General features: G+C 38.4%; 1 non-coding gene across 1 annotated transcript; it reads right to left on the bottom strand.

Annotated features, from left to right (window-relative positions):
- Window positions 1–11421: 11421 nt before the first annotated feature.
- LOC138872231 (small nucleolar RNA R71) lies at window positions 11422–11528 on the bottom strand. Its single transcript, XR_011400699.1, has one exon. It is a non-coding gene; the product is annotated as a small nucleolar RNA R71 (small nucleolar RNA).
- Window positions 11529–12082: the final 554 nt, after the last annotated feature.

Below are 12082 nucleotides of genomic sequence, written 5' to 3' on the forward strand. Positions count from 1 at the left end.
GGTGGTCTATTTCAGAGGATTGCACTTCCCGAGTGGAAGTGGGAGAGGATTACGATGGATTTCGTTACTGGACTTCCGACGACTTGGAAAAAGTTTGATGCAGTTTGGGTCATGGTTGTAGGCTGACCAAGTCAACGCATTTTGTTTCGGTTGCAGCCACCTATTCGTCCGAAAGGTTAGCCGAGATTTATATCATAGAGATTGTTCGCCTTCATGGGGTGCCGCTATCTATCATTTCGGATCGGGGTACGCAGTTTACCTCGCACTTCTGGAGAGCGGTTCAGCGAGAGTTGGGCACCCAGGTTGAGTTGAGTACAGCATTTCATCCCCAGACGGACGGTCAGTCCGAGAGGACTATTCAGATTCTTGAGGACATGCTCCAAGCCTGTGTCATTGATTTTGGAGGCTCGTGGGACCAGTTTTTGCCTTTAGCAGAATTCGCCTACAACAACAGCTACCAGTCCAGCATTCAGATGGCTCCGTATGAGGCGTTGTATGGTATGCGATGTCGGTCTCCAGTTGGATGGTTTGAGCCGGGAGAGGCTCAATTATTGGGTATGGATCTGGTTCAGGAGGCCTTGGATAAGGTCAGGATTATTTAGGATAGACTTCGTACAGCTCAGTCCAGACAAAAGAGTTATGCAGACCGCAAGGTCGGAGATGTTGCTATCATAGTTGGGGAGCGGGTATTGCTCCGTGTATCACCTATGAAGGGCGTGATGAGATTTGGGAAGAAGGGCAAGCTCAGCCCTAGGTTCATCGGTCCATTTGAGATTCTTGATCGTGTGGGGGAGGTGGCTTATAGACTTGCCTTTACACCTAGCTTGTCAGCTGTGCATCCCGTGTTTCATGTATCTATGCTTCGGAAGTATCGCGGAGATCCATCGCACGTGTTAGATTTCAGCACTGTCCAATTGGACAAGGATCTGTCATATGAGGAGGAGCCGGTGGCTATTCTAGACCGGCAGGTTCGACAATTGAGGTCGAAGAGTTTCCCTTCGGTGCGTGTTCAGTGGAGAGATCAGCCTCCTGAGGCATCGACCTAGGAGTCCGTGTCCGATATGCGGAGCCGTTACCCTCATTTATTTCCCGACTCAGGTACTTCTTTCTTTTGTCCGTTCGAGGACGAACGGTTGTTTTAGATGTGGAGAATGTGTCATCACTGTAGTTCTTCCTTGTTCCGCGCTTTCGAGGCCTTGAAAACCTCATTTTTAGTTGGCTCGATTGGCGTGCACAGTTCAGGCGCGTAGCCGGAAAGTTTTTATGTTAAAATATGTGAATTATGTGAAAACATTGATGAATTTTGATATTAATATGCATAATATTGACTTCGGTCAACATTTTGGGTAAACGGACCCGGACCTGTGATTCAACGGTCCCGAAGGGTTCGTAGAAAAATATGGGACTTGGGCATGTGCCTGGAATCAAATTCTGAGGTCCCAAGCCCGAGAAATGAATTTTTGAAAGAAATTGTTTTTCTGAAATTTGATATGAAAATTTGAAATGAAAAGGAGTTAGAAAATATAGGTATCGGGCTCGTATTTTGGTTCCGACGCCCGGTACAAGTCTTAAATATGTGTTAAGCACTATCTGTAAAGTTTGGCTAAAAACGGACGTCATATGACGTGTTTCGGACTAAAAATGGAGAATTTGAGTTATGAAAGTTGAAGAAAGAAAATCATGTGTTTGAGGCTTGATCCTATGTATATGATGTTATTTTGGCGATTTGATCGCACGAGTAAGTCCGTAAGATGTTTTTAAGGTTGTGTGCATGTTTGGTTTGGAGCCCCGAGGGCTCAGGTGAGTTTTAAATGGGGCCCGGGAGGTCTTGGACTTAAGAAAATGCAGGTTCAGGTGTTGCAGACACCAGCGCGGCCGCGGTCATTTCCGCACGGTCCGCGCTGGAGCCGCGCGGCCGCGATGCCTTTCTGTGCGGTCCGCGTGGCTGAGTCTGAGGGCTAGGGTTTCAGGTTAACAGCGCGGCCGCGCACCAAAACAGTGTGGTCCGCGCTGGAAGGGTTCAGAAAAGCCCCAAATTTTCTCCCACTCGGCGCGGCCGCAACATATTTTTGTGCGGTCCGCGCCAGGTCCTCAAAAGGTATACAAGTTCGGAAAATCTCAGTCATTTTTCACTTTTCAAAAACACAAAAACTAAGAGGCGATTTTCCAAACAACCTTTCTTCTCCAAAACGATTGGTAAGTGATTTCTAACTTAATTTCTTTATTCCTTAACATCTTTTAACATAATTTCAACTTCAAATCAAAGATTTTCAAGGGTGAAATTGGGTGTTTTGGGTAGAACCTAGGTTTTCTACAAATTGAGAAATTGGACCTCAATTTGGGGTCTGATTTAAAAACAAATCATATATTTGGATTCATGGGGGAATGGGTAACCGGGTTTTGGTCTGAACCTCGAGTTTCAACCACGTGGGTCCGGGGGTGTTTTTTACCATTTTGGGAAAAACCTTGTAAAATTTATTTTTCATGCATGGGGAGTGATTCATTTAGTAATTATTAATGTGATTAAGTAACTTATGACTAGATTCGAGCGGATTGGTGGTGGAATCAAGAGGTAAAGCTATACTAGAAGCGTGAGTTGAGTTTGGAGCATTCGAGGTAAGTGTTTGTTCTAACTTTGGCTTGAGGGAATAGGATTAGGATGATATTTGCTACTTGCTAATGTGGAGTACGGTGTATAGGCATGGTGACGGTTATCTATGCACCGGAGTCTAGCATGATCGTGAGTCTTGATTGCTTTTAATTCGAATAATGTGACACAAGCTCCTTGTTTATTTGATAAGTTTCATATAATGTGAACGATTGAGGAAGAATGATTTAAAAGGAGAATGTGTTGTGAATACTCCCTTGCCGGGATGTGTAGACTGATATATATATTCTCCCTTGTCGGGATATTTTGGGCTGTTAGTTGTACTCTTGCCGGGTTAAAGGTATTGAGTTGTTATTCTCCCCTGAAGGGGTCTACTATATTATGTCAGATATTATGAACTATATTATGGGATCGTGTGGCACGCCGTCCACCTATACATTGTTTAAAGGGATCGTGTGGCACGTCGTCCACCTATACATTGTTAAAAGGGATCGTGTGGCACGCCGTCCACCTATATATATATTGTTAAAAGGGATCGTGTGGCACGCCGTCACTTATATACTATATTATGGGATCGTGTGGCACGCCGTCCACTTATATATGATATGAATTGGGATCGGGTGGCACGCCGTCCACTTGGTTATTGGCCTCCGTTGCCGGTGACATATTGTGCACTGTGATAAAGATGAAATGGGAACGGGTGATATGCCTACCACGTGGTATATGGAAATAGGGATCGTGTGGCATGCCGTCCACCTATACACTGTTAAAAGGGATCGTGTGGCACGCCGTCCACCTATATATTGTTAAAAGGGGTTGTGTGGCCCGCCGTCCACTTATATACTATATTATGGGATCGTGTGGCACGCTGTCCACTTATATATGATATTATGGGATCTTGTGGCATGCCGTCCACTATTATATATATATATATATATATATATATATATATATATATATATATACATATATATACATGGAAACCGGGGTTTCTTCTGCTTATTTACGATATTTCATTTTTACCTGTTACTCGCCGATAGCATGTCCCCTCCCAGCTTTACATTGTATTATTTTGTTATTGTTTTCTTGCACTTGTTATATATATTTGTACAAGTTAATTGTGGTAGGCCCTGTCTAGCCTCATCACTACTTTGCCAGGGTTAGGCCAGGCACTTACCAGCACATGGGGTCGGTTGTGCTGATGCTACACTCTGTGCATTTTTGTGCACAGATTAGGGAGCAGCTTACGGACCGCAGAAGTAGGACTTCTTGGAGCTATCTTCAGTCCAGGGACTCTCGAGGTAGCCTAGCTGGCGTTCGCAGGCCGAAGTCCCTTTCCATGTTTTTCGTTTGTTTATCTTGTATCAGACAAACATGATGTATTTTCCTTTCAGACATTGATTGTAGTATTCTGTGGTAGTCCGTGAGCTAGTGACACCAGACTCTGGGTAGCATTTTGGTTCAAACTTCCGCACTTTTGGTTCTCAGTTGCTTTAGATTTAAAGTCTTCCGTTTAAATTCTGTCTCGTTTATTATATTGTTTGGAAGAAAGCAGGAAAAATGTGTTATATATTTAGCTTGCCTAGCTCCGATAGTAGGCGCCATCACGACACCCGATGGTGGGAAATCCGGGTCGTGACAGATTATTTGGTACTAATAAAATTAGTCTTTTGTATGTGAAATGTGAATTAAGAATACCCCTCCGAATTTTGGTTTTGAACTAAAATAAGTAAGTTGCATGGTGAAGAATAATTTTTGTGATAATTTATTGGCTCTTTTAGTGACTCTTTGCCCACTAGTTTGAATAATATTTCTCTAGATGCTCTTATTAGAAAATGAAATTGATCCATCTTGATTTATTCATATGCCATATGCGTTAGCGTTTGTACAAATAAATCTTGTGTTTACTTCTATCATCTAGAACTTGCCCGGTTGGCCTTTCAACGCTAATGATAGTATGTTTGGTTGGAGGGATGATCTTAGGCATTCTTTGTGTTATTTGCAAAACCTCTTTAGCCTTTCAAGCCTACCATTGCGTAAATAATATCACTAGTACCCTATTTGAGCCTTTAAACTTTTCTTTGGCTACCTCACTACAAACCTTTCTCCTTTTGTAAAATAATTCCCTCTTTTGAACCCGACCCTCCTTGAACATTGAGAATGAGGCGAAAAGCCTAAGTTGGGGGTGTGGTGTCAAAGTGGAGATTGGTAAGGTTGTACATTGAGTGTAGGAACATATACCTCAAAGTGTTCATATTAAATTATTCAAGCTCCAAAAGAAAAATATGTATATATATATATATAAAAGAGAAATATATGTATGTATATAAATATGGAGCCTTGAAGAAAATTAGAGAGGTATTCAAGGTGGTTCTATGCTAGTAACTAGATGCAAATGAAGCTATGTGGTTTGAAAAGAAACAAAGTGCAAAAAGAAAGACAAATGTGAGTAGTGTTCAAGGAGGGTGAAGTCACTTGTATCCAAATGCTTATCCGACCCTTCCCTAAACCTACATTACAAGCTTAAAAATTTCTTATGGGACCTCCAACCGAATGTTTTTGATTAGGCGATGAATTAAAATAAGGGCAAGCTTATGGTATGTGATGTTGTAACACTTGAACTTCTTTGTGAGAGTGAGTGTCTTTATAAATTTGTCCCTTATGTTGTATTGTAAATATAGTGATTTTGGGACTTTCTTTCTTGTGAGGGCACATGAATTAGGAAGGATTGGTGAAATTGAGTAAGTTGAGCATATGTAGTGTACTAGTGCTTTTAAGTCACTTCTTGAGGCTTACTCTTGTCACTTGATTATTTTGAAACTCCCTTGCACATTCTTGAAATTGTTTTTAAATGAGGGAGTTATTCGGGTAAGATGCACATACTTGAGCCTAATTGTTAGTACCAACCAAATCCATAAGTATGATGCTTAATTGGAGAATGTGATTTGTAAAAAAAAAATAGCAATACTACTTGTGTTTTAAATGGTAAAGCCTCATTGAAGTGTTGATTTTGATTTGCTTTAGGACAAGCAAAAGCTTTAAGTTAGGGGTGTTGATGACTGGTGATTTTACCACTCATTCTAGTCACTTTTCTTTAGCTTTTATGTCCTTTACCTATAATATGAGGTCGTTTATGGTGTGCATTGTTAGATTTTCAGGTAAATTATGCCATGAAGTGATTTGAATTCAATTGGAGTGGAATTGAGCAAAAAGGGTGAAAATCATACAAAACTCCCCTATGATTCTGCATCTGCGGAAGGTTGGTCGCAAAAGCGACTCCGCTTCTGCGTGAGAAGTCTCGCATCTACGAAAATGGGCGACCTTGTAAGATACCACATCTGCGCTGGGAAGACTGCATCTACAGTGGAAGAGATTATTTGATATTTCGCTTCTGCGATAGGCTCTCCGCATCTGCGGAACCGCACCTGCGAGTATTCTTCCGCATGTGTGGTCAACGGGAATCAAACCTGGGCAAATTAGGCATTTCACATGTTCTCATTTCCAAACCCACAAATACTCGACCTAGCAGACCTTTTGGGGGATATTTGGCTTATTTTCAGTTCTTAGGGCTAGAGAGAACAAGTTTTGGAAGCTAGGGTTTGTACACACACTTGGGTTTTGAAGATTTCAAGCTTGTGGTTAAGGATTTCTTACCCATTTATGTTTATTTATTCATTTCCTTGCTTTGTATTGAATATTTAAGTGTGTAGTATTTAGTTCCAACACTTGAATCTTGTTTATGGAAATATTCATAGTTAAAGTGTGGATTAAATACCTTGTTGTGCTTATGTATTGAATGATTTTTATTCTTTTATGAAGTGAGTTATTGTTTCTTTAATTATTCTTGTTCTTTAATGTTCCAAAGGGATTAGCTAACCCTAGGACTCACCCATTAACTCCGAACTAATTTAGGAAAAGATAATTTGGGGTTGGGAAAGATTAATTAACAAGAACTCGAGGATTTAACCCTCATTTTATAGATTATACCTAGGGATAGGATTGAACTACTTGTAGCCATTCCAGGTGTGCTTAATCTCTTAATTGTTTTAGGGATAATTCAATTAGGAAGTTTTGTTAGTCTTCGGAAGAAGCTAATATAAAATTATTATCCGTGGCTAATTAACATAAACTCGCTCGTATTTGTAAAATCGTGAAATACATTGGATCATTACTTGAGTGTAATTCCCGATGCATCCATACTTGTAGCCATTGATCATTTTACTCGCTTTCTAGGTTAGTTTACATTTCCGCATTTAGATATAAAACATTTTAAAAAAACCAATTCTAAGTGTTTGGCATTGCATAACAAGTGATAATTCTCTTACATTCCTAATTGCCTACATATTGTTCTCTGTGGGATTCGACCCCAACTCATAGTTGGGTAAATTATATTGCATACGACCGTGTCTATTTACCTTTTAGTAGTGGATTTGGACGTCATCAAAGGGGGGATCTACCGGAATCCCACATCCGTAGTCCCAAATGTAAATACTCAACAGCAACAGGAAAATAATCAGCAAGTGTCTATTTCATATTAAGGCAAACAAGTAATTCTAGTCTAGCATGCTGCACAGAATTCAGGTAAAGTAGTTTGAGCAAATAAAGCAATTAAATCACTTAGACATGCTTTCCTACGCTAACAACAGGCTTAAAGTGCAAGTAATATAAACAGGGAAGGAAACATACTAGTAATTATTTAATGAAAACCGAATTTTCAACAATTAGCGCAAGTACGCACTCGTCACCTCACGTATAAGGAATTTCAATTAACAATGATACCAAATCCTAAGGGGAAGGTCCTACACACAAGGTTAGGCAAGCCACTTACTTCGAACCGGCTTAAAATCAACTCGAAACCACGTTCTTGCCACGAGTATTCGACTCCAAATGGCCCAAATCTATTCAATTCAATTTCATAATGTAAATAACACTTCAAGTAACTGGTTCTACAAAGAAATTCTAAGCTAATACGCGAAATTAGGTAAAATGACCAAAACGCCCCTCATGCCCACATCTCAGAATCAAGTAAAATTTACATTTCCAGAATTCTCACACTCTCACGAGTTCAGTCAATACCAAAAGTACCAAAATCGGACCTCAAATGTTCCCTCAAATCATTACTCAAAAGTCTCTAATTAGTCAAGTCCTAACCCCCAAATTTACCACTGATTTTCCATAAATTTTCATGTTTAAAATGATAAAAATCACTTCAATAACGAGTTTAGGTTCCAAGAATCTTACCTCCTCAAAGTTCCTTGAATTCCCTCTCAAAACCTCCCCAAAAGCTCACTTCCCGGATGAAAATGGTAAAAGAATAGCTCAAATTCGCGAACGCAACTATTTATATGTTCTGCCCAGCAATCCCGCATTTGCAGCCCACCCATCGCATCTGCGATACCGCTACTGCGGTTCTCACTTAAAGTTCCATCTCCGCACCTACGACCTAGATGCCGCATCTACGGTCCCGCAGGTGCGGTAATCCTATCGCTTCTGCGGTCCCTGCTCAAATTCCTCTTATCTGCTTCTGCGGCTCAACTCCGCATCTACGGTAGTTGCATCTGCTGCCTACCAACCCCGGATGCGGTTATGACAGTAGCCCAAAGACTCCAGCTGCAATTTCCAACTTTCCAACTTCTCGTTAATCACCCGAAATCATCCCGAGGCCCCTAGGACCTCAACCAAAAGCACAAACAAGTCCAATACCCCTGTCCAAACTTATACCAATCCTTAAAACACCTAAACAACATTGAAACGACGAATCAACCACGAATTCAAGCCTAAGAACTCCAAAACTCTAATACACTTTCGATCAAAGAGTCTGTCAAACCTCGTCTGAATGACCTGAAATTTTTGCACACACGTCACATTCAACACTACGGAGCTACTCCAACTTCCGAAATTCATTTCCGATTCTAGGATCAAAATCTCACTATCAAACCGGAAACTTCAAAATTTGACCTTTCGGTATTTCAAGCCTAAATTAGCTACGGACCTCCAAAACACAATCTGAACACGCCCCTAAGCCCAAAATCACCCAACGGAGCTAACAGAACCATCAGAATTCCATTCTGAGGACGTCTTCACACTATTCTGATTACGGTCAAATTTCCAACACTTAGCTCTCATTTAGGGACTAAGTGTCCAAAAACTCTTCGAAACTCAAAATCGAACATCCCGGCAAATCAAAATAGCAGAAATAAACACAGGGAAAATAGTTAATCGGGGATCGGGGCATTAATTTTTAAGATGACCGGCTGGGTCGTCACATCCTCCTACACTTAAACATTCGTTCGTACTCGAACGAGCATAGAGACATACCTGAAGTAGTGAAAAGATGAGGGTAACGGGTGATCATATCTTGCTCGGTCTCCCAGGTCGTCGGCTGACCCCTGATGAATATAAAATATTTACTTATTATATATTATTAATATTCTACTTTGAATAATATACATAAATTATATTTCGTATTTTGCCTTTTTCTAACTATTTTTGCAGAAAAAAAGTAGATTATAAATAACAGAAAGAAAAAACAAAATGCTCCATGAAAGTCTGTTATGGCAAGCACAAGAATTGAAATGAGAAACGGAAGCCTATAATTGAAGCTTGGACCCATCCAAGCTCACTCTTCAGACGTATCCAAGCTCACTCCTCGGACACATCCAAGCTCATTCCTTGGACACGTCTAATCATTTAATGCTTGCAAGATTTGGCTATAAATAGAATACAATATTGGCATCGGAGGAAGAGAAGGAGGAAGAACTACTTTTATCTAAACTTTGGTCTTAACTTCTTTCTTTAACTATTTTATTTTCTTCTTATTAGTTTTTTTATTTTCTAAGAATATTGGAAATATTCTAGAATTTCTTTTTGTTGTGAGATTTAAATACTCCATAATGGAGTAATCTCTTTTGTTTGGATAGTTGATAAAGCTTGATATATATTTTTATAATATTATTTCAGTTTTAATACATCTTTGGCTTGAAATTTTCATTGTATAATTCATACTGTGCTGAAATAATGGTTCCTAACTAATCATTATTATCACTTCTACATATTTTATTTAAGTTATTCTTATATTAATTTTTTTTAATTCTCACGGAGCAAAGCTAATATATAATAACCAATGAATAAAATAGTAGAGTGAGAATAATTTTTTGTAAAACTCTTATTTCAAATTTGTAATCTTGTTTGTCTCAGTTTTAATTCTCACGGAGCAATTATTGTAGGCAAGATTACTGATTGTTAGTAAAAATATTCTCACGAAGTTTTTACTACCTTTTAACACAATTCAAGCAAGAAAATATTTCGGTTTGATCGTCACTAGTTTTAACTCAATTAATGACATAACCTCACGGAGTGCTATTAATTGACTTTTTCTTAGTGAGTAAATATAATTGTATTAACAATAAGCAATTATTCTTTAAAGAAATACACGTGGAAATTGAGATTTTATTGTAATAATATTATCAAGTGAATTCAACGATTCCCAACTATTTTTAAATTATAAATCTTTCGAAAATTGTTTGTTTTGTTTTAATTAATTAACAAGTTTTAAAACTCACATTTCATCAATTTGGTTCTCTCAAATAGTAGTAAATATATTAAAAGTCTGTAGCCTAGATTAACCAATCTCTGTGGGACGATATCATAAACTATACTAGAATTTGACTGAGTACGAGCAGAAAAATCCTATGCACATTGGTCTCGTCACATTTTTGGCGCCGTTGCTGGGGATTGGCACAAGTCTACTTCAGACTAAATATTTTGTTACTAATTTGGAAACTTACTATTAGTATTATTATCTTTGTTATCAGTATTTACTAAATATTACTACTATTACTTTTACTATTACACGTACTAACATCTTCTAGAAGTGTTATTATCATTTATCTTTCTAATCATCATTATAGCATAGCAGTCACTATTATTAATACTAGTACTACTTGTAACTATATTGTATATTAGTATTATATTATTATTTTCCATCGTTAGTTACTGTTACTACTTACTGATTTCATTTAATATTTTTTTTCATAAAATCTATTGCTAATTAGTACTAATATAATTACTAATAATAATAATAATAATATCATACTACTATTTTTATTTAATCGCTTATTATTTTTGTCATCTTTGTAATCTTTGTTGTCCTTGTTATTCATCACTTTCTTTTAATTACTTTCTTCTAAGTACTACTACTACCACTTTAGGAGTTAAGTTCAATTTTTTTTATAGAATTTTGAGTAGTTTTTGACCCGCTCTTCTATAAAAGAGTTGGTCAATTACGATCCTGAAATTGAAAGATCTCTTCGATTGCGTAGAAAAGGACAAGCATTATCTTCCCAAAGCATAGCTTGTGAAGGTTTGGAGAATCAAGAAGTAGAAGACATTCAACCACCAGTTCATGTGGAGGATCAGTTTGATGAAGTAGCACCAAGGCCAGCAAACAGAATCCTAAGGGATTTTGCTAGACCTGACCGCTTCAACTGTTAATCTAGTGTCAGAAAACCTCCAGTGGCAGCCAACAACTTTGAAATCGGGACCGGTCTGATTCAAACAATTCAACAATCTTATATCTTCACTGGAGATGCAAGTGAAGATCCACACAATCATTTAATTGACTTTTTGGAACTTGTTGAAACAGCTAAGTATAATGGAGTACCTCCTGAAGCTATCAAGTTAAGGCTATTTCCTTTCTCTTTAAAAAGAGATGCCAAGACTTGGTTGCGAAGTTTTCACAAGGTTCCATCACCACATGGGATCAAATGACTCAGAAATTTTTAAACAAATATTTTCCCCCTGCTAAAACCACAAAGTTATGACAATACATCTCTAATTTCTTGCAGACTGACACTGAGTCAGTTTATCAAGCTTGGGAAAGATTAAAAGCAATGTTAAGAAAATGCCCACACCATGACATTCCTGAACATATGCAGTTGTATATTTTTTATCACAGGTTAAAACCCTCTTCTAGAAATGTGATTGATGCAGATGCAGGAGGTTCTGTAATGGGAAAAACCACGAAGGAAGCATTGCAATTGTTGAATGAGATTTCTGAGAATGCCATCGAATGGCCATCTGAGCGTGTATTCATCAAGAAGGCTGCTAAGGTAAATCAGGTTGATTCTTTAAATACACTAACGCAGCAAATTTTTTCTTTGGCACAAAAGTTTGAAACTTTTCACGTAAATACACCACAACCAAGTCAATCTGAGGCTTGTGACATATGTGGAGGAAACCATCTGAACCATAAATGTCAAGAAAACAATTATAATGATGAACATGTACATTCTGCTGGTTATAAACCATACCCTTTTGGGAGTCCAATGGCAAAAAAGTATCCAAGATTTCAATGGAGCAATCCAAATGGCCTAGAGAACTCTCAAAGCTTCCAGAAGTAACAAATACAAGGTCCACCCGGATACCAGAATCCAAACCATGGTCAATCAAACTTCAGACCTTATCAGCAAGCAA

This window comes from Nicotiana sylvestris, chromosome 6 (genome assembly GCF_000393655.2).
Source record: "Nicotiana sylvestris chromosome 6, ASM39365v2, whole genome shotgun sequence".
Taxonomy (NCBI): domain Eukaryota; kingdom Viridiplantae; phylum Streptophyta; class Magnoliopsida; order Solanales; family Solanaceae; genus Nicotiana; species Nicotiana sylvestris.